Consider the following 15,136-nt stretch of genomic DNA (forward strand, 5'->3'; position numbering starts at 1 on the left):
AGGAGGAAGACACTGGCAACCCACTCTATTGATTCCTTTTTGGCATGCAGAGAATCCTGCATGTTGTTCTGTGAGCCAGGGAGAACCAGGGAGGTGTGTTTGGTACAGTCGGCAGAGCTAGTAACCAGAAAGAGGATGGAACAAGGGCAATGGTCAAGACTGTCTTGTACACTAGCTGAAGGTCTAGGCTGGAGGAAGCGTACATTGCACCCCGTTAAGGGGTGTAGCAGTTGCCACTTTTCCATGCACTCCTTCTGCAAGCTGCATTCTATGGGGTTTAGTGGGTGGTATTGCTGAAGTCATACTCTGTCCTTTTAAGATTTTAAACTGTGCAATCTTAATGTTCCATTAAACCTAGAGTTTGATATTTTGTGAAGTTTTCTTTAAAACAAAAAGATTTTTGAAGTTAGGACTTAAATGGGCCCAACTAAGCCCAAAGTTCACACTTCAGGGGACTCATTGTCAACACTAGACTCTTTTGTTGGAGGTAGCAACGGCAGGAGCACTAGTGTAGACAGACCACTGGGAGCCGCCAAGGTTTTAATGAGCATGTTGTCTACACAGTGGTTATAATTAGACATGCCAAACCCATGAAAAAAATGCAGATTTGGGCTTGTTTTTGGTGTAATTGGCTTGTGAGTTGCTTGTAGGCTAGTTTTTGGCTTGTAGCTTGTTCTAGCTTGTGGCTTCTTTTTTTTGATTGGCTCCCGGCAAGCAGGGGCAAGCAGGGACAAGGGGCAAGCAGGGCCAGAGGGTGCGGAGGAAGAGAGTCAGGGGTGCACAGCGGGCCCACCACAGTCCCAGACTGCACACCATGGTGATCTAGTCACATACAGTGTTGAGGTTCTTAGGGATTGGCTTGCTTTGGCCTTGTTTTGAAATGGGATTTGCTTGATTTTTGGCTTATTGTGAAAGTTGGGGCGCTTATTTACCACGTGAAAGTTGGCAACTGTTGTTACAATGCCAGAAATCTGTCTACACTAGTACTCCCACCAGTGGAACTGCACTGATTGTAGCAATTATGGGTAATTTAAAGAAAATACTCTAGCGTGGACAGCTAGTCAGATGAATGTTTTGGATGAGTGGTCGGGGGGGAGGAGGAGGAGAAGGTGACATGGCAGAGAATTCCAGCTTATCTTGTCGATAGTATTAGGATTCAGATAATAAACAAATGGTCCAAATGTTGAAGTCTCACAAATGTAAATTTATGCATGTAAATTTATGCATATAAATTTATGCGCTCATCATTAAATGCAAGCCACAGTGCATCCAGGGCCCTACAATTCTTACTGGTGTGGCTACTTCAATGTAGTTACATCCATGTCTACAGTAAGGGTTTGTACTGGTAGAACTACATTGCTATAGTTATGCTGCTGTGAATTTTTGAAAGTTTTCCTAGTGTGGCTGGCTCCAAATTGAGCTGACACTGGCTAACAAATGCATACCATTGAGTGGGTTATTGCTTACAGGAAGAATGGCACTTTCTTTAGCCAGCTCCAGCTGGCATCTTGCCTCACCATAGAGCACCTCTTCCCAACTGCAAAGAGTTCCATAATTAGGAGATAGTAAGTTCATAACCCTTTAAAGTACAAAAATTAAATGGTTATATTGGATTGATAAGAGGAAACTGCTGAGGTCAGCAAGCTGATCGCGGACCCTCTACCACTTTGGGATCTTCTGTTTTATCATCTGACAAAAGAAAGGGAAGAGACTGTCCTAGAAATGCTTCTTTTCTGCTAGCTGTTTCTAAGTTCAGCATCAATAAGATTTGATTCAGTTTTTCATAATGACATGGTGAATGAAGAATTTTTCACTTGTAGACATGCTGGGAAACTATTTTCTGAGTAAAATATTATCAGAGTAAAAGGCTCAGCCAAAGGAACAGAACTGGAAGGCTTAAAGCTTTTACTCTTAAAACTGAAGATTGAAGCATTTTTTCATGAAAAATGAAGGATTAATACAGGGATGCCTTGCTTTGTTTTTTTACTATGGGACCCGATTCCTGAGGTTCCGTTTCAGTAGTACTCATGCAGGAAAAGCATGAAATCTGAATTTACAAAAGTAGTAAATCAAATCTCTCCCTCACACAATATTAAACATTCAAAATACGCCAAAAGACCACAACCTAACCAACTATGTTTTTCTTTCCCAAGGATGTGATAATACCACTTACACCACTGTTATATTTTCTGAGTTAGTGGCTGCCCTCCATAACACCAGATGTATGTTAGGAGTAACGGTGTTGAATCTGGGAAGAACATAAATATTAAAAAAATAATGATTTACAGATATGGACATTATGTGCTTCCACAAAATTATATTACTGGAAGCTAAATCAAAGTTAAAGTACTTTCAAAAGGAATTGGAATAGGATGGGAGAAGCATTAGACTTCAGTCTCTGAAGTTTAGTGTGCGTGTGTGTTGGGGAGCGGTTAGTGTTAGAGCCTTATGATTATATTTTAATATAATTTTAAGACATAAGTAGGGTAATTTAAAATGATTAACTAACATCCCACTGTGATGGAGTTGGGGAGACCCCATCCCATGCAGGGTGAGTTCACTCTGTCCTTCAAGCTGTCCTCAGTCTCCAGGCCATGAGACCTAAGGGAAGGAGTCCATAGAGATGCCCTGATCCGCAAGGTTTACGGCCCCCTGGCCGGAGTCTATGGAATTGCCTTGCTCCACTGGGCAATAGGGTCACGTCCGGGGGCTAGACCTTCTCTGCCGGGCAGTAATGCCTAGAGGCCAGAGTTCATAGGGGTACCCTGGGGTTTGCAAGGCAGTAAGGCCCGATGGCCAAAGTCAGTAGAGATACCGTGGGTCTACAGGGCAGTAAGGCCTATCGACCAGAGTCATTAATGATCCACTGGATTCGCCAGCAGCCAGGTCTAGCAGTCTGAGACGATGGAGATGCCCTCCAGGTGTGGCTGTATGGCCTAGCAGCCAGAGTCCATAAAGTTGCCCTCTGGGCGGGGCTGTATGGCCTAGCAGCTGGAGCCCATGTCACCTTCTGGGCATGGCTGTATGGCCTAGTTGCCAGTGTCAATAGGGTAGCCCTCTGGGTGGGGCTCTAGGGCCAGCAGCCGAAGTCAATAAAATCATCTTCTAGGCGGGGTTGCGTGGCCTAGCGGCCAGAGTCAATAAAGTTGCCCTACGAGCTGGGCTGTATGGTCAAGAGTCTGCCTGGGGGGGGTGGCGGTGGCGGTGGCGGCCAGACAGGGGGATCTGGGCCCTCCCTGCTCCACCGGATCCAGTCTGTGACCTGTGCGTCTTCAGGGTCTCTGGGTTCTTCAGCCAGTGCAACTCCCTGTAGCTAAGACCTCCCTGGGGTGTCCATAGGTAGCTGGGTGTCCGTGTGGGTCTCGGCGTCTCTGACTTCCACAGTCCAGGGCTCAAGTGGTTCCTGGGCAGGAGCCAGCAAGAAGCGTCCTCCCTCTCCAGCGGTCAGCCCCAATTGAGCCCGTCTGCTCCCTCTTATACTGCTGCTACACCTGGAGCATGCCCGGTAGGGACATGGGGGCCTGACTTCCTCTACCTACAGTGAGGAGTTAACCCTTCCCCGTCCAGTGCGGGGTGAGTTCACCCTGTCACACCTATACTGAAACTTTTGTATTGGTGCTGGATCAACTTTAATAGAAATCTGCAAGTTGCTCAATCAAACTCTCAGCACTTCTTAAACCAGAGTCATGTGACACCATGCGTGCCCTTGTATTAAAGGACTGTAATACAATTTTTGTTTCTATAAGTACTCCCAACAATATTGAGTAGGATTTTGGACTACTTGTGCACTTTAAGTCTGTATATAGGACAGTGGAACTCATGGAGGCATCTCACTAAGCCAGTTAAAAACTGGCAGTCTCTAGCAAAACTCTGAGCACTCAAAAGGATACTATTGGTATGTAAGTGATCACGATTAGACTTAAGCATAGACATTCTATTAAGACAGAGGAAATTCACACCTCTTTTGGTGCTATGGTTTCATTCTGGTGGCCTTGCCTGCACTAGGCTATTTAGCCAAGCATTTCTCATGGTTGTTCAAGAATTGGTTCAGTTGCACTAGCAACAGTGGGAGCTTTAGGGGGCAATAAGGGATTAGTGTCTGCTGGTGTTTTAACCCCAGCAATGGCTGATCAAGGCAGGGCTAGGCCTTAAAAATCACAATACCTGCTACCACTGACTGCTTTCTCCCCCATCCAGACTGTTCTTGATGGCTGCCCCAGTGGTTGAGCTCTGAGGGAGAATGGCAGGTTTACTCCAATGCAGGACACTTGACTATGGAATTTATTCCCTCTTGCAGTCTAATAGAACCTCACATTGATTTGTTTTTTGATATGTGTAACATGCATGTACTCTCTGGTGTTTCCACAATTTGAGGATGTAGCAGGGTGGGGTTGGGAACTGTGAAATGAAAGAGTCAGAGCTGAGTGTCATATGCACCCATTGTTGGCAAAAGTTTGTTTACATTTTTTGTAATACACCAGATATGATGGGAACAATATATATTTACATAAAAAGAATAAGACCCAGTGGGGCTAGAAATTAATTTTTTAAATGAAAGCTTACATTCTGTAGAACACAATAAAAATCTATGGGAAATAGGCTGGGAGATGCTGCAGCCTCTGAATTTGTGGATTGTTCTCACAAGAATTTGTCCTTCCAGCGCATGATCTGCACATCATGTTGTCCCACTCCTATGCCCCTCAGGAAGGAGTTAAGCAAAACCAAAGCCCAGTTGTTTAGAAACAGGTCCTTTTGGGGGGCAATAGTTGTAAGGCAGAGATTCTGCCTTCTAAATTTCCTATCTGAATATTAAGTATCAACAAAGCTTTTAGTAGCAGGAAAATATACACCACACTATTTGGGGAGTATATAGCATTTTTAAAAAAAATTAGTGATGAGCAGCCTGGTTTGGTGGGCAAATGAGGAAAAATTGACTCAGACCTCAGGCCAAACCTTAAATTAATTTTTGTCCAGCTGGATGTTGTCTTTGAATTTTGTGGATTCCACGGTTCCCTGGATAAAGGGGATAGAAGTGAATGTTGCTTCTGATTTAGGGAAGCCCCATAATTCATGAGATTTAAAAAAAAAATCTGCTGGTGGGAGCCCCCATGGGGCTGAGAAGGATGCACAAAAGACAGAAATAGGATCCAAGTTCCTCCAAAGTTGTTTATCTTGTTTGTTATCATGACATGACTCAGAAATAACCAACAATCCACTACACTAATAGGAGAGGTTGTAAATGGGGGAGGAAGGGAGCAGGAAGCATTTCCTCTTACGCCTAGTCACCTGCCAGTGTGTAATACTAATGTAAGTCTTCACACCCAATTCCAGTTATCTTCAATAAAAGCTCCGTTTATTTGCCAGAGGGTAGACAAAGGCAAAACCAAAAATCACAATAAAAGTCAGACAGAATGCAAACACAGTAGAGCAGTGGGTCTCAGGCTGAGAGTCAGGACTCCAAAATGGGTCATGACTCCATTTTAATGGGGTCGCCAGGGCCAGCATTAGACTTGCTGGGGCCGAAGGGCTCAGGCTCTGCCCTGTGCGCCCCTCCCCGCTAACTGGGGTCATAAGTAATTTTTGTTGTCAGAAGGGGGTTGTGGTGCAATGAGGTTTGAGAACCACTGCAGTAGACTGATACGTTTGACTCAGCTAAAGTCACAAGCAAAAGGCATTTCAAGCGGTATGAAAGCCAACATTTTAAAATTTGTTTACAGTGTCTAAAGTTAGGTCGCTAAATCCTGTTAAACATCTGAAAAAAAGGAGTGATTTTCAGAGGCAGTGAGTATTGGCAGTTGTCATTTACACTGCAGAACAACCCCAGTTCCCATTACTACTATAATTCAGGCCACTTAACTGTATTTTAAGCTAAAACTTTAACCAAAGTTTTCAAACAGGTAAGTCCTGTCTCACTCAGCTGCTGCTACATTTTTGGTCTAAACATCCAAGCTTCAATCTCTGGGAGTTTGTGTGTGTCTCACATTTGAGCAAGGAATGTAAAATATCACCTTTTTTCCTTGATGCACCTTTGCCTTTGATCTGAAATGAAGCAGTTCCCAGTTTGATATCCTTTCATGGAGGGGATCCATCAACTTTAGAGTCCATGCCCAGGAATGCATGCTTTTCTTCTCGTCACCCAAATGCAAGTTACTTTTGCTAGAACACAAGTGTCACCCCCACATGGAGTTGCCTCACCAGATCCTCACTGTAACAGACACATGCCCTCGCCTGTGGATTCTGGACTCTTTCAGATGTTGTAAAACCAATTATCTGCCATTGTTCCATGTTTGTTATTTGTGTCTTTTTCCAGTTACATTGATTACAACAATACTGATTTGCATTTAATCAGATAATTTCTGGTCCAGTTCCATTGTGTAAACTGGACCGCCAGGTGTTCACATAAAAATCCATTAGTGTGTTTTCCTTCAACATCTCTTGAGATGGAACGGCCTATTACCATGAAAATGGAAACAACCCCGATTCTCAAGCAGGGTAAGTGTTGCATGGCATAACTTCAAGACTTCTAAATATTAATCTTACCAATTTTTTTAACAACACAATTCAGATCAGACAGGCAAGACACCATCACACGTAATATCAGTCTCAAGTTGAAGGATTTTTTTTTTTTTTAAAGTTATAACAAAATCAGTGTAGCTGTTTCAGAATTATGAGACCGGGGGAAAAAAAGGCACACACACCTCCCATATGTTCCAAATTAACTGTTGTGTTTATATAAGCAAACGATAGCTGAAAATAGAAACTTCGGCCTAGATCTTCAGCTGGCATAGCTCCACTGGTGTTAATTGGACTATATCCATTTATATCATCTGAAGATCTGGCCCTTTAAATTTCATTTAATAGCCTTAGTAAGAAAAAGCTAAGCTAGCTGTTCATATTTTATACATCTTTTAAAATATTCAGTCAATATTGTAAAAGACATATAGTCGTGCTTGTACACTATACAGGAAAACCCAGGCCCACCCACTACTCTGGGTTCCAGCCCAGGGACCCTTTGCCCAGTAACAATGGTCTGCTTAAGCTCGGACCTTGTTGTTTCTTCCCTAGGCTCTTTCTTCACTATTTTCTGGCTCATCCTCTAGGTTACCACTGGAGCTTCCTCCACTCCCCATGACCACTCTCCCTAGGCCTTAAGGAGAGAGTGGTCATGACCACTCTCCCTAGGGTGACCAGATGTCCCAATTTTATAGGGACAGTCCCAATATTTGGAGCTGTGTCTTATAAAGGTGTCTGTTACCCCCCATCTTGATTTTTCACATTTGCTATCAGGTCACCCTAACTATCCCCCTCTTGGCTTCTTGCCAGAGTCTGTAGTCCAAGGCAGAATCCCAGGGCCTTACTCTCTGCCTAGACCACCCGCTTGTATGTAGTCTATACCACTCCTTTCCTGGGAGTGACTACAGAGCTCCTCCCTGCAGCCTTTCTTCCAGGGCTGCCCACAGGATTCAAGGGGCCTGGGGCAAAGCAATTTTGGGGGCCCCTTCAATAAAAAAAAAAGTTGCAATACTATAGAATACTATATTCTCCTGGGGGCCTGGGGCAAACTGCCCCACTTGTGAACCCCCCCCCCCCCCCCGGTGGCCCTGCTTTCTTTTATTGCAAACTTCCTGGTTTTATACAAGTCCAGCCTGGCCCTGGACTAATAATTCATCTTCAATTAGTCTGTCTAGCCCTGACTCTCCCCCAGATGCAGGCTATATATATAATTGGCCCCGTCTGAGCCATCTTAATCCCGTCAGGGCTGGCATGGATGTACCCCAGATCACAGGCACAAACAAGTGGAGAATCATGGATGACCTTTAAAAATCTTGGTATAGCTATGTTCTATGTTTCATAATGTCATTAAGCTAGATAAAGCTAGAACATTAGGTATGCATAGTTAAGAACATTTGAATTACAGATAACTCAACCAGCCTTGATTTAGGTAGGGGTGAAGTGCTTGAGTAATGGAGCAATATTGAGGCAGCTCCAAAGACAACAGTAGTGCTAAGCTCCTAGTGTATTGCCAGTGTGTTTAGGCTCATGTGTTTTGAGGCCTAACCCTGGAGCTAGTGATTCCCACAGAGGTAAGCCAGAGTACGTTGAATTTAGACATATTCTGATATGTGTAGAAATATGACTAAATAAAATGGGATTATTGAATGCACAGTGATTTCTGCCTTTTACAAGTCTTCTTTTTTACTCACTTGTGAATTACAGAAGTTAAAAAGATCATTCAAACACCCGGCAAATAAAATGTTGACTCTTTCACCTATAAGTTCTGCCTCAGCTGTTGCAAAGTGAGCTATATTAATGTTTCTGAAGAAAGCAAGCTTTATTTTGGGAGAGATTCTTTGACAGTACTTCCCCGAGAGTTGACTCCTAAAGCTGGATGCCCTCCCCCACCAGCAACAACCCCCCCCCCCAAAACTGGTGTGTATTCATTTTGCACCACTTTTCCTCTCTTTCCACAACTCACAAAAGTGCTCCTTCAACAGATAAGCTCTGCCAAGGTTGTAGAAGGAACAGAGAGTGAATTTATGCATGATGTGCATCTGTAGGGAGTTAAATAAATGAAGTCTGAATTCTTTCCATTTATTGTAAATCAGAGTTCTGATAACAAAGGCCCTGTCTATATCATGGGTGGATGCAGCCCATTCACTTTTAAAACCATACTTAAAAGATATGTTATAGCACAATGACATGTTGCACAGTAGCTGCTCAAACTATATTAGAAACCAGCGTAGCTGGAGCCACAGCTATGGCTAACTCTGTCTGAGTTCCAGTTTAGACCCAGCTGAAAGGGTTACTTTTAATATGCCCTGAGGATATTGAACTGGTGTTTATGATATGGGGGGTGGAGGGGAGGTGGAATGAAAAACTCCAGATTTTGGTTTGGAAGGTCATGGTGCTGATATGGTTTTCTTCTGCTAGCCACTATGGTAGTTCATATGCAGCAGCATTGGAACTAGTAGTTCTAACAGATAAAGGCCCCTAGATGCTTATTTATGCAGTGATCTCAACTTCATGACATAATCTTTAAGGAGATTGTGACATTTTTCTAGTTTTACTGATTAGCTCATTGGAGCAACTGAGTGACCAATGGGTACAAGATACATTAAGCCATCTGCATCATACAGTTTTTGGTGATCAAATCCCTTATGAAATACAGTACATACTTGGTAGTTTTCTTTTTTTTTTACAAGTGTTTAATAGTGGCTGAAAAGACAAACAATGTTTCATGTGGCACAAAATAAAGGAAGTCCATATTACCATGTACTGGATTTCCACTGCGATGTCCTGTCAGAGCATGACCCACCTGGCAGCAGGTCTCCACTGGTATGGTTCTGTCCCTGTGAGGTCTGAGGTAGTGGGCCAAGGCTCACTTCAGTCCTACTCCCTCTGGGATGTTAAGGCCCAAAAGGAAATCAGGAACAGATAAACAAACCCCCACCCCTGAAAGGAGGGTAATCCAAAGAACCTTCAACAGACCTCTACCCCTCCATTTAGGGAATGTGTCTAAACAGTCCACACTTCTTCCAGTCCCCCAGATTCTGGTTGTCCCTTCTAGCAGGGGCATCTCCAGCCAGCAAGCTAGCTCAGTCTTGGGACTGTAACCAGGCTTCTCTCCCCTCAAGAGAAGCAGTTCTACTGCTTTCCTTCCTGGCCAGCCCTGGCCTAGGTCTCCAGCTTTTAACTCCTCCTCCACACCCTGCAGCAAATTTCAGGTATATCAGGGCGGGTCAAGTGGGTCACAGGGTCTCCTTACCTGCTTCATTGCCAGTGTGGGACCTACCTACCCCATCACACCATTTTTAAAAGTTATCCCTGTGGGCCAGATCCATCCTTAGTATAACTCCATTGAGTAGAATGGACACACAGTTGGGGGAAAAAAAGTGGTCAAACTGGATGTAAAGCAGGGATCGGCAACCTTTGGCACGCGGTCCATCAGGGAAATCCACTGGCAGGCCGGGACGGTTTGTTTACCCGCAGCATCCGCAGGTTCGGCCGATCACAGCTCCCACTGGCTGCGGTTCGCCATTCCAGGCCAATGGCGGCTACGGGAAGTGGCGTGGGCTGAGGGATGAGCTGGCCACCACTTCCCGCAGCCCGCATTGGCCTGGAATGGTGAACTGTGGCCAGTGGGAGCTGCGATCAACCGAACCTGTAGACACTGCAGGTAAACAAACCATCCCGGCCCGCCAGCGGATTTCCCTGATGGATTGTGTGCCAAAGGTTGCCGATCCCTGATGTAAACGATCCAATGAAGAAAGTCTTAAAGAAACATTGTCATAGAAATATGGGGATGGATCCCTAGATCCACCTAGACCTGGGTGACTCAGACCTGCCCCTGAGGGTATGTCTATACTGCAATGTGAGCTCATGCTTGAGCCTGGGCTCAAGCCGACCTCCCCCATTGTGTCTACACTGCAATTGTACTAACCCAGGGATTGGACCCAGGGTCCCTGGACCCTGCAGGGCTGGAGGGTCTAAACTCGAGTTAAGCCTGTACCCAGGGTCTGAGCCCTATTGCTTTGCAGCATAGACGCAGCCCCGCTTGACTGTGGTTCTGGGAGTCAGCCAGAAGTATCCCACAATTCCATGGGACAACTTCCTTAGTCTTTTCTATCCCAGAAATCTGCAATCCACCCTATTGAGAATGAAAGCCACCCCTCTTTTGCAGGTGGCAGCAACTCAGGTCAGTGTTAATCCATTCTCCTCTGATCATCAATCCGTAAGCACACTGTCAGCGAATCTCCTGGGTTTGCAATGGAGAGCGAACAGATCAACCTTTTGAAACACAAACTGCTTCCTTGGGTGGGGGAGAGGCAGTAAAGTTTTCCCACAGTGCACCACAGTTCTAGGGATAGAACAGTTGCATTTCAGGGTGGGGTGCACCAGGGAGTCTGGGATATGGTTACTTTGACTCAGGACTGCTCACTGCAATGTGGATACCAAGCATCAGTTAGAAAAGCCGTAACCTAGGGTTAAAATACAATATAGATGCTCAACCCCAGGGTTCCCCAACAGAGGTCAGCTGACTCAAGTCCCACTAACCTTTGGGTTACATTGCAATGTAGACATACTCAGAGAGATAGCTTGAGAATCTGTTTTGTGCTTACACTTTGGCAATACTTAAAAAGCCTCACTGAACTGAATTAAAAAACAAACAAACACACATCTGTACTTGACATAGGATTCAATGGGGCAGGAGGTAGGAAAGGTATCTAAGTAATATTTCTGCCCAAAGCTGGGATCATTCTTGCCTAAATTACACTGGAAGGACTGAGATTATTTCACTAGTCAGGGATCACCAGGGTGTAAAGTACTTTGGCCACACACCCCTGAATCCCCTGCCTACCCCTGACATGCCCCCTACCCTGAATGGGCAACATAGAGTCCGCTATATCTGCTTTACATTGCCTGGAAAATTCACCACTGGAGAATCCTCCAGTGTTCTGTTGGAGCAGATTACTGGCTGCCTTATACAGTCTGAGTAGCACAATGCAGCTAGCCAGAGGCCTGAGGATCTGGTTCATAGCTGTGGAAAAAGACACCATAGAATGTGTCTAAATTTAATTAACCTCGTAAATATGAAATGTATCATTGCTGCTGTTGTGTATGAGCCAACAACATTATAGAAATAAGAAGGAGCGGGCGATACGTTGTAGTATTTTTATGTTTGTAAATTACGCTCATCCCACTCTCCTGGTCCACTGTCACTAAGTGCATAACAGATAGGGGGAGTGAGTGGCAGAGCATACAACTCCTGATCATCTTAAACGGTGGGTGCAGAATACGGGCATTGGGATGGAAGGAAGGAAGGATGGTGCTTAGTCAGAAGCCTTGGTCTCCTGTTTTGTGATTAGGCCACTATATCAACAACCATCCACCGCCACTTTAATTGCATAAGTTTAATAGGGCGGGGGGGGGGGGAGGAGGAGGGGAACAACAACAGTTCAACATTCACATTTTCATATTTCTGATTCCTTCTCCTTCACTCCAGAAAGCAAACAATACTAATGTATTCTATTGTCGGTTTGCCTATGTGGGATATTGTCCCCCAAGCCTTGAGATAGAAGGCTATTTCTTCTGCTAATCCAACCCTCTAGAGGCATTTTAGCAACTAATCGGGATGAATCAAATCATTCCTGCTGCATATGATTAATTCTGAGCCAATCTAATTTTTATTAGTCATGGGTTTCAGTTACCTAGATTTGCATGACTAGAATTGCCCTTGAGCACATGAAATTTCTTTGTAGATTTGATTTGAAAATGTAGTGGGTAGTTCCCCCCTCTTTCAACCCATTTTTGATGATTGCTAATCCAATTGTGTCTAGATTTGCACCCTTCTTGGTACATGTTGTAAAATAAAATCTTTGTGGTGGAACTTGAAAAATCAATTTGCTTACCAACGCTGTGATTTTTAAAAAGTGAATTTAGGCCTTGTGAATGAGACGTACAACATCCATGAAAGGATTAGTTTATGGAAGTCAGCTCTTAGAAATTGCTAAACAAGATTCACTTATTCTTGGATCACTTGGCCAGGGAGTCAGAGTTTGCTCTGAAGATACAGTAGCTCTCGTCCTCTAACTGCAGTTTAAACTATCTGAGGATCTGTGTTTCAGTGGCTAGGTGCATTACTATGTTGTATCCTTCTAGGAGTGAGGGTTGTAGCCTCCATTTTCTGCTCATGCAATTTGAAGTAGCTCTCTTCTGATTATTTAGTGGAATATATCTGTCTTAATGAAGGGTTAGACGGCTTTTCCCCATATCTATTTGTCTCCACACAAAATAGATTAAACCAAGACAGCCTATGATTCTTCCAAGAGCTGCATAGAACTTCAGTGAGCCTTTAAAGGTCAGGGCTTTGGAATGAGGGTGCCAACAAGAGGACTAATGGGCATTAATACTGATGATGTTTTTTTCTGGCGTTGAGAGTGGAGTGAAAGTGCCAACCCAGTTCACAGAGGCAGCCATACCACATACGGCCAAACAGAGGTGGTTTGGAACTAATGATTCAGAAGTTAAAGGCTCCATACTATTCCAAATCCCCTGAGCCATCCAGTCCCCATTTTATTTCCCCCATTTTGAACATCTGATTCTAGATAATCAAATATATCTATTAAACAAGAAGCAGTTCTGACTCTTGCCAAATGGTATCAGAACAAATGCAAGAAAAGCTACAGCATTTCCTTTAATAACATTTTCTCTTTACAAAAAATCCCATAGAGATGCAGCAGACATATGTGATATTAATATTCTGTGACTTAACTGATGCTTAGAAGCATTTGGGAAAACTTTGACTGGTGCTTACACTTGCTAATGAGGGGATCTCAGATACAGGCATACAGTAGAATAAAGCAGTTTATTTTTCAGCATGACATTGCCCCATCTGAGTGGGGAAAAAAAACCCAAACAAGCAAGCTACATATGAGATAATGTGGGCCACTGAGCTGTGCAGCAGGGTTTGTGAAGAAGCTAATGACTGGAGGCTAATCTCCGTAATCTAAGTGTGTACACATGCATCCTCTCCCTCTCATTAGCAGTGTCTGAACATTCATCTTCCCCACCTGGGGACAGCAGGGTGCCTGGGGGACAGCCAGGAGAGAAGGCAAGCGGGAGTACTTTTTCCTACATAGATCAACTTCACCCCGGCTGGAGACAGCACCTTCCCCTACTTGTGAGAAGCAACTCCCTCAAAATAAGACTAGAACAGTTGCCCTTTGAGACACCAAAACACTTCAGAATAGCATCTCTTCCTTTAAGAAACAGACTCCTTCAACACAATGATCAGCTTTGTCACATTTGAGACCCTCTACCGCTCATATGGTCCTTCCATTAGCCACCTACTTCCCCCATGCTCCCTGGTTCATCTGTTAGAAAATAGCTCTGATTTTGCTACTGGGGATGGGGAGGTGGAGGGAAGGGCAGCTTAAGTATATTGGTTCCTTGCCTTTTTCCTTTAAAAGTGGTGCTAGGAATTTATGCATAGAGATAATGCCAACAGATTGATCTACACTGAACTAATGTCACTGACAGCTCCTGTGTTCGACTCATTTTAAATGCCTTTATGGTCTTGCAAAAGCAAAAAGATATTCAACCACTAGATTTTACAGAGCACATAACTACTCATTTCTCAGAGGAAACAGCCACAGGGAATTCCATATTGTAAATTCACAATGAAGAAAAAGTTGGCACCTGCATGTAAAGTTACTCCATTTGTAGATGTCAATAAACATTCAGATTGTAAAACAGGCATAGTCACTCGGAAGTCTATACCGCTGCATTTTCATGCAATTGTTTGTTTACTTTGAATGACTTCCACCCAAAAAAACATATTCCAGTGGTGTAAAGTTTTGCAACCGAGTACCGTGCTAACCTTATAGGGCTAAACTCTGAAGTTGATACCATGCATAGTCCCATTGAAGTCAGTGGAGCTACTTGTGCAGTGAAGTGCTACTCAAGATGAATAAGGGTGTCAAAGTCTGGTCCCTAGTGAAATTTTCTATAAGCAACTTTTTTTTTAAATTGAAGACATACTGTAAGTGTTAAATATGACTTACATTTTATATCCTGTCTCCTGCAACAGTTTGAACAGAGATGAACAGTAGAGAATCAAACATCTTGCTCATCACTAGCCATCTATGTACCCAGTTTTTCCCCAACTGAAGCAAAGATACAGGAATCATGCTACAAAACTGATGAATTCTTTTTTTTTTAAAAAAAGATGTAAATTAATAATGCTCTAGGCAGGCACGATTTTTCAGGGGATGGAGAGTACACACTTGTTTTTACTTTAATTCCTGACATGGCCCACTTTTTATTTATTTATTTTTAAATTGTATTTATGTACTAGATGACAGCAAGTTTAGTTTCCTCTCATGTGTTAGAATTCTGAAAGAAGTTTCCTCCTGCCCACCATTCATATGTAGAAACGGCTCCAAGTGGTTAGAGTACTGGTGCCACTCCTGTTGTTATCTGCCATTTGTTCATTATGCAACATCAGTGTGAGGATAATGAAGAAACCCATAAGTAGAGTTTATATGAAGTTTAAATGGAGCATATGAGTGATTTAGTTTAATTGGAAGAGTCTTGATATGCAAGGGACAGCTTTCCCACACTGTAGAAATCCATA

The sequence above is a fragment of the Chrysemys picta genome, chromosome 2 (genome assembly GCF_011386835.1).
Source record: "Chrysemys picta bellii isolate R12L10 chromosome 2, ASM1138683v2, whole genome shotgun sequence".
Taxonomy (NCBI): domain Eukaryota; kingdom Metazoa; phylum Chordata; order Testudines; family Emydidae; genus Chrysemys; species Chrysemys picta.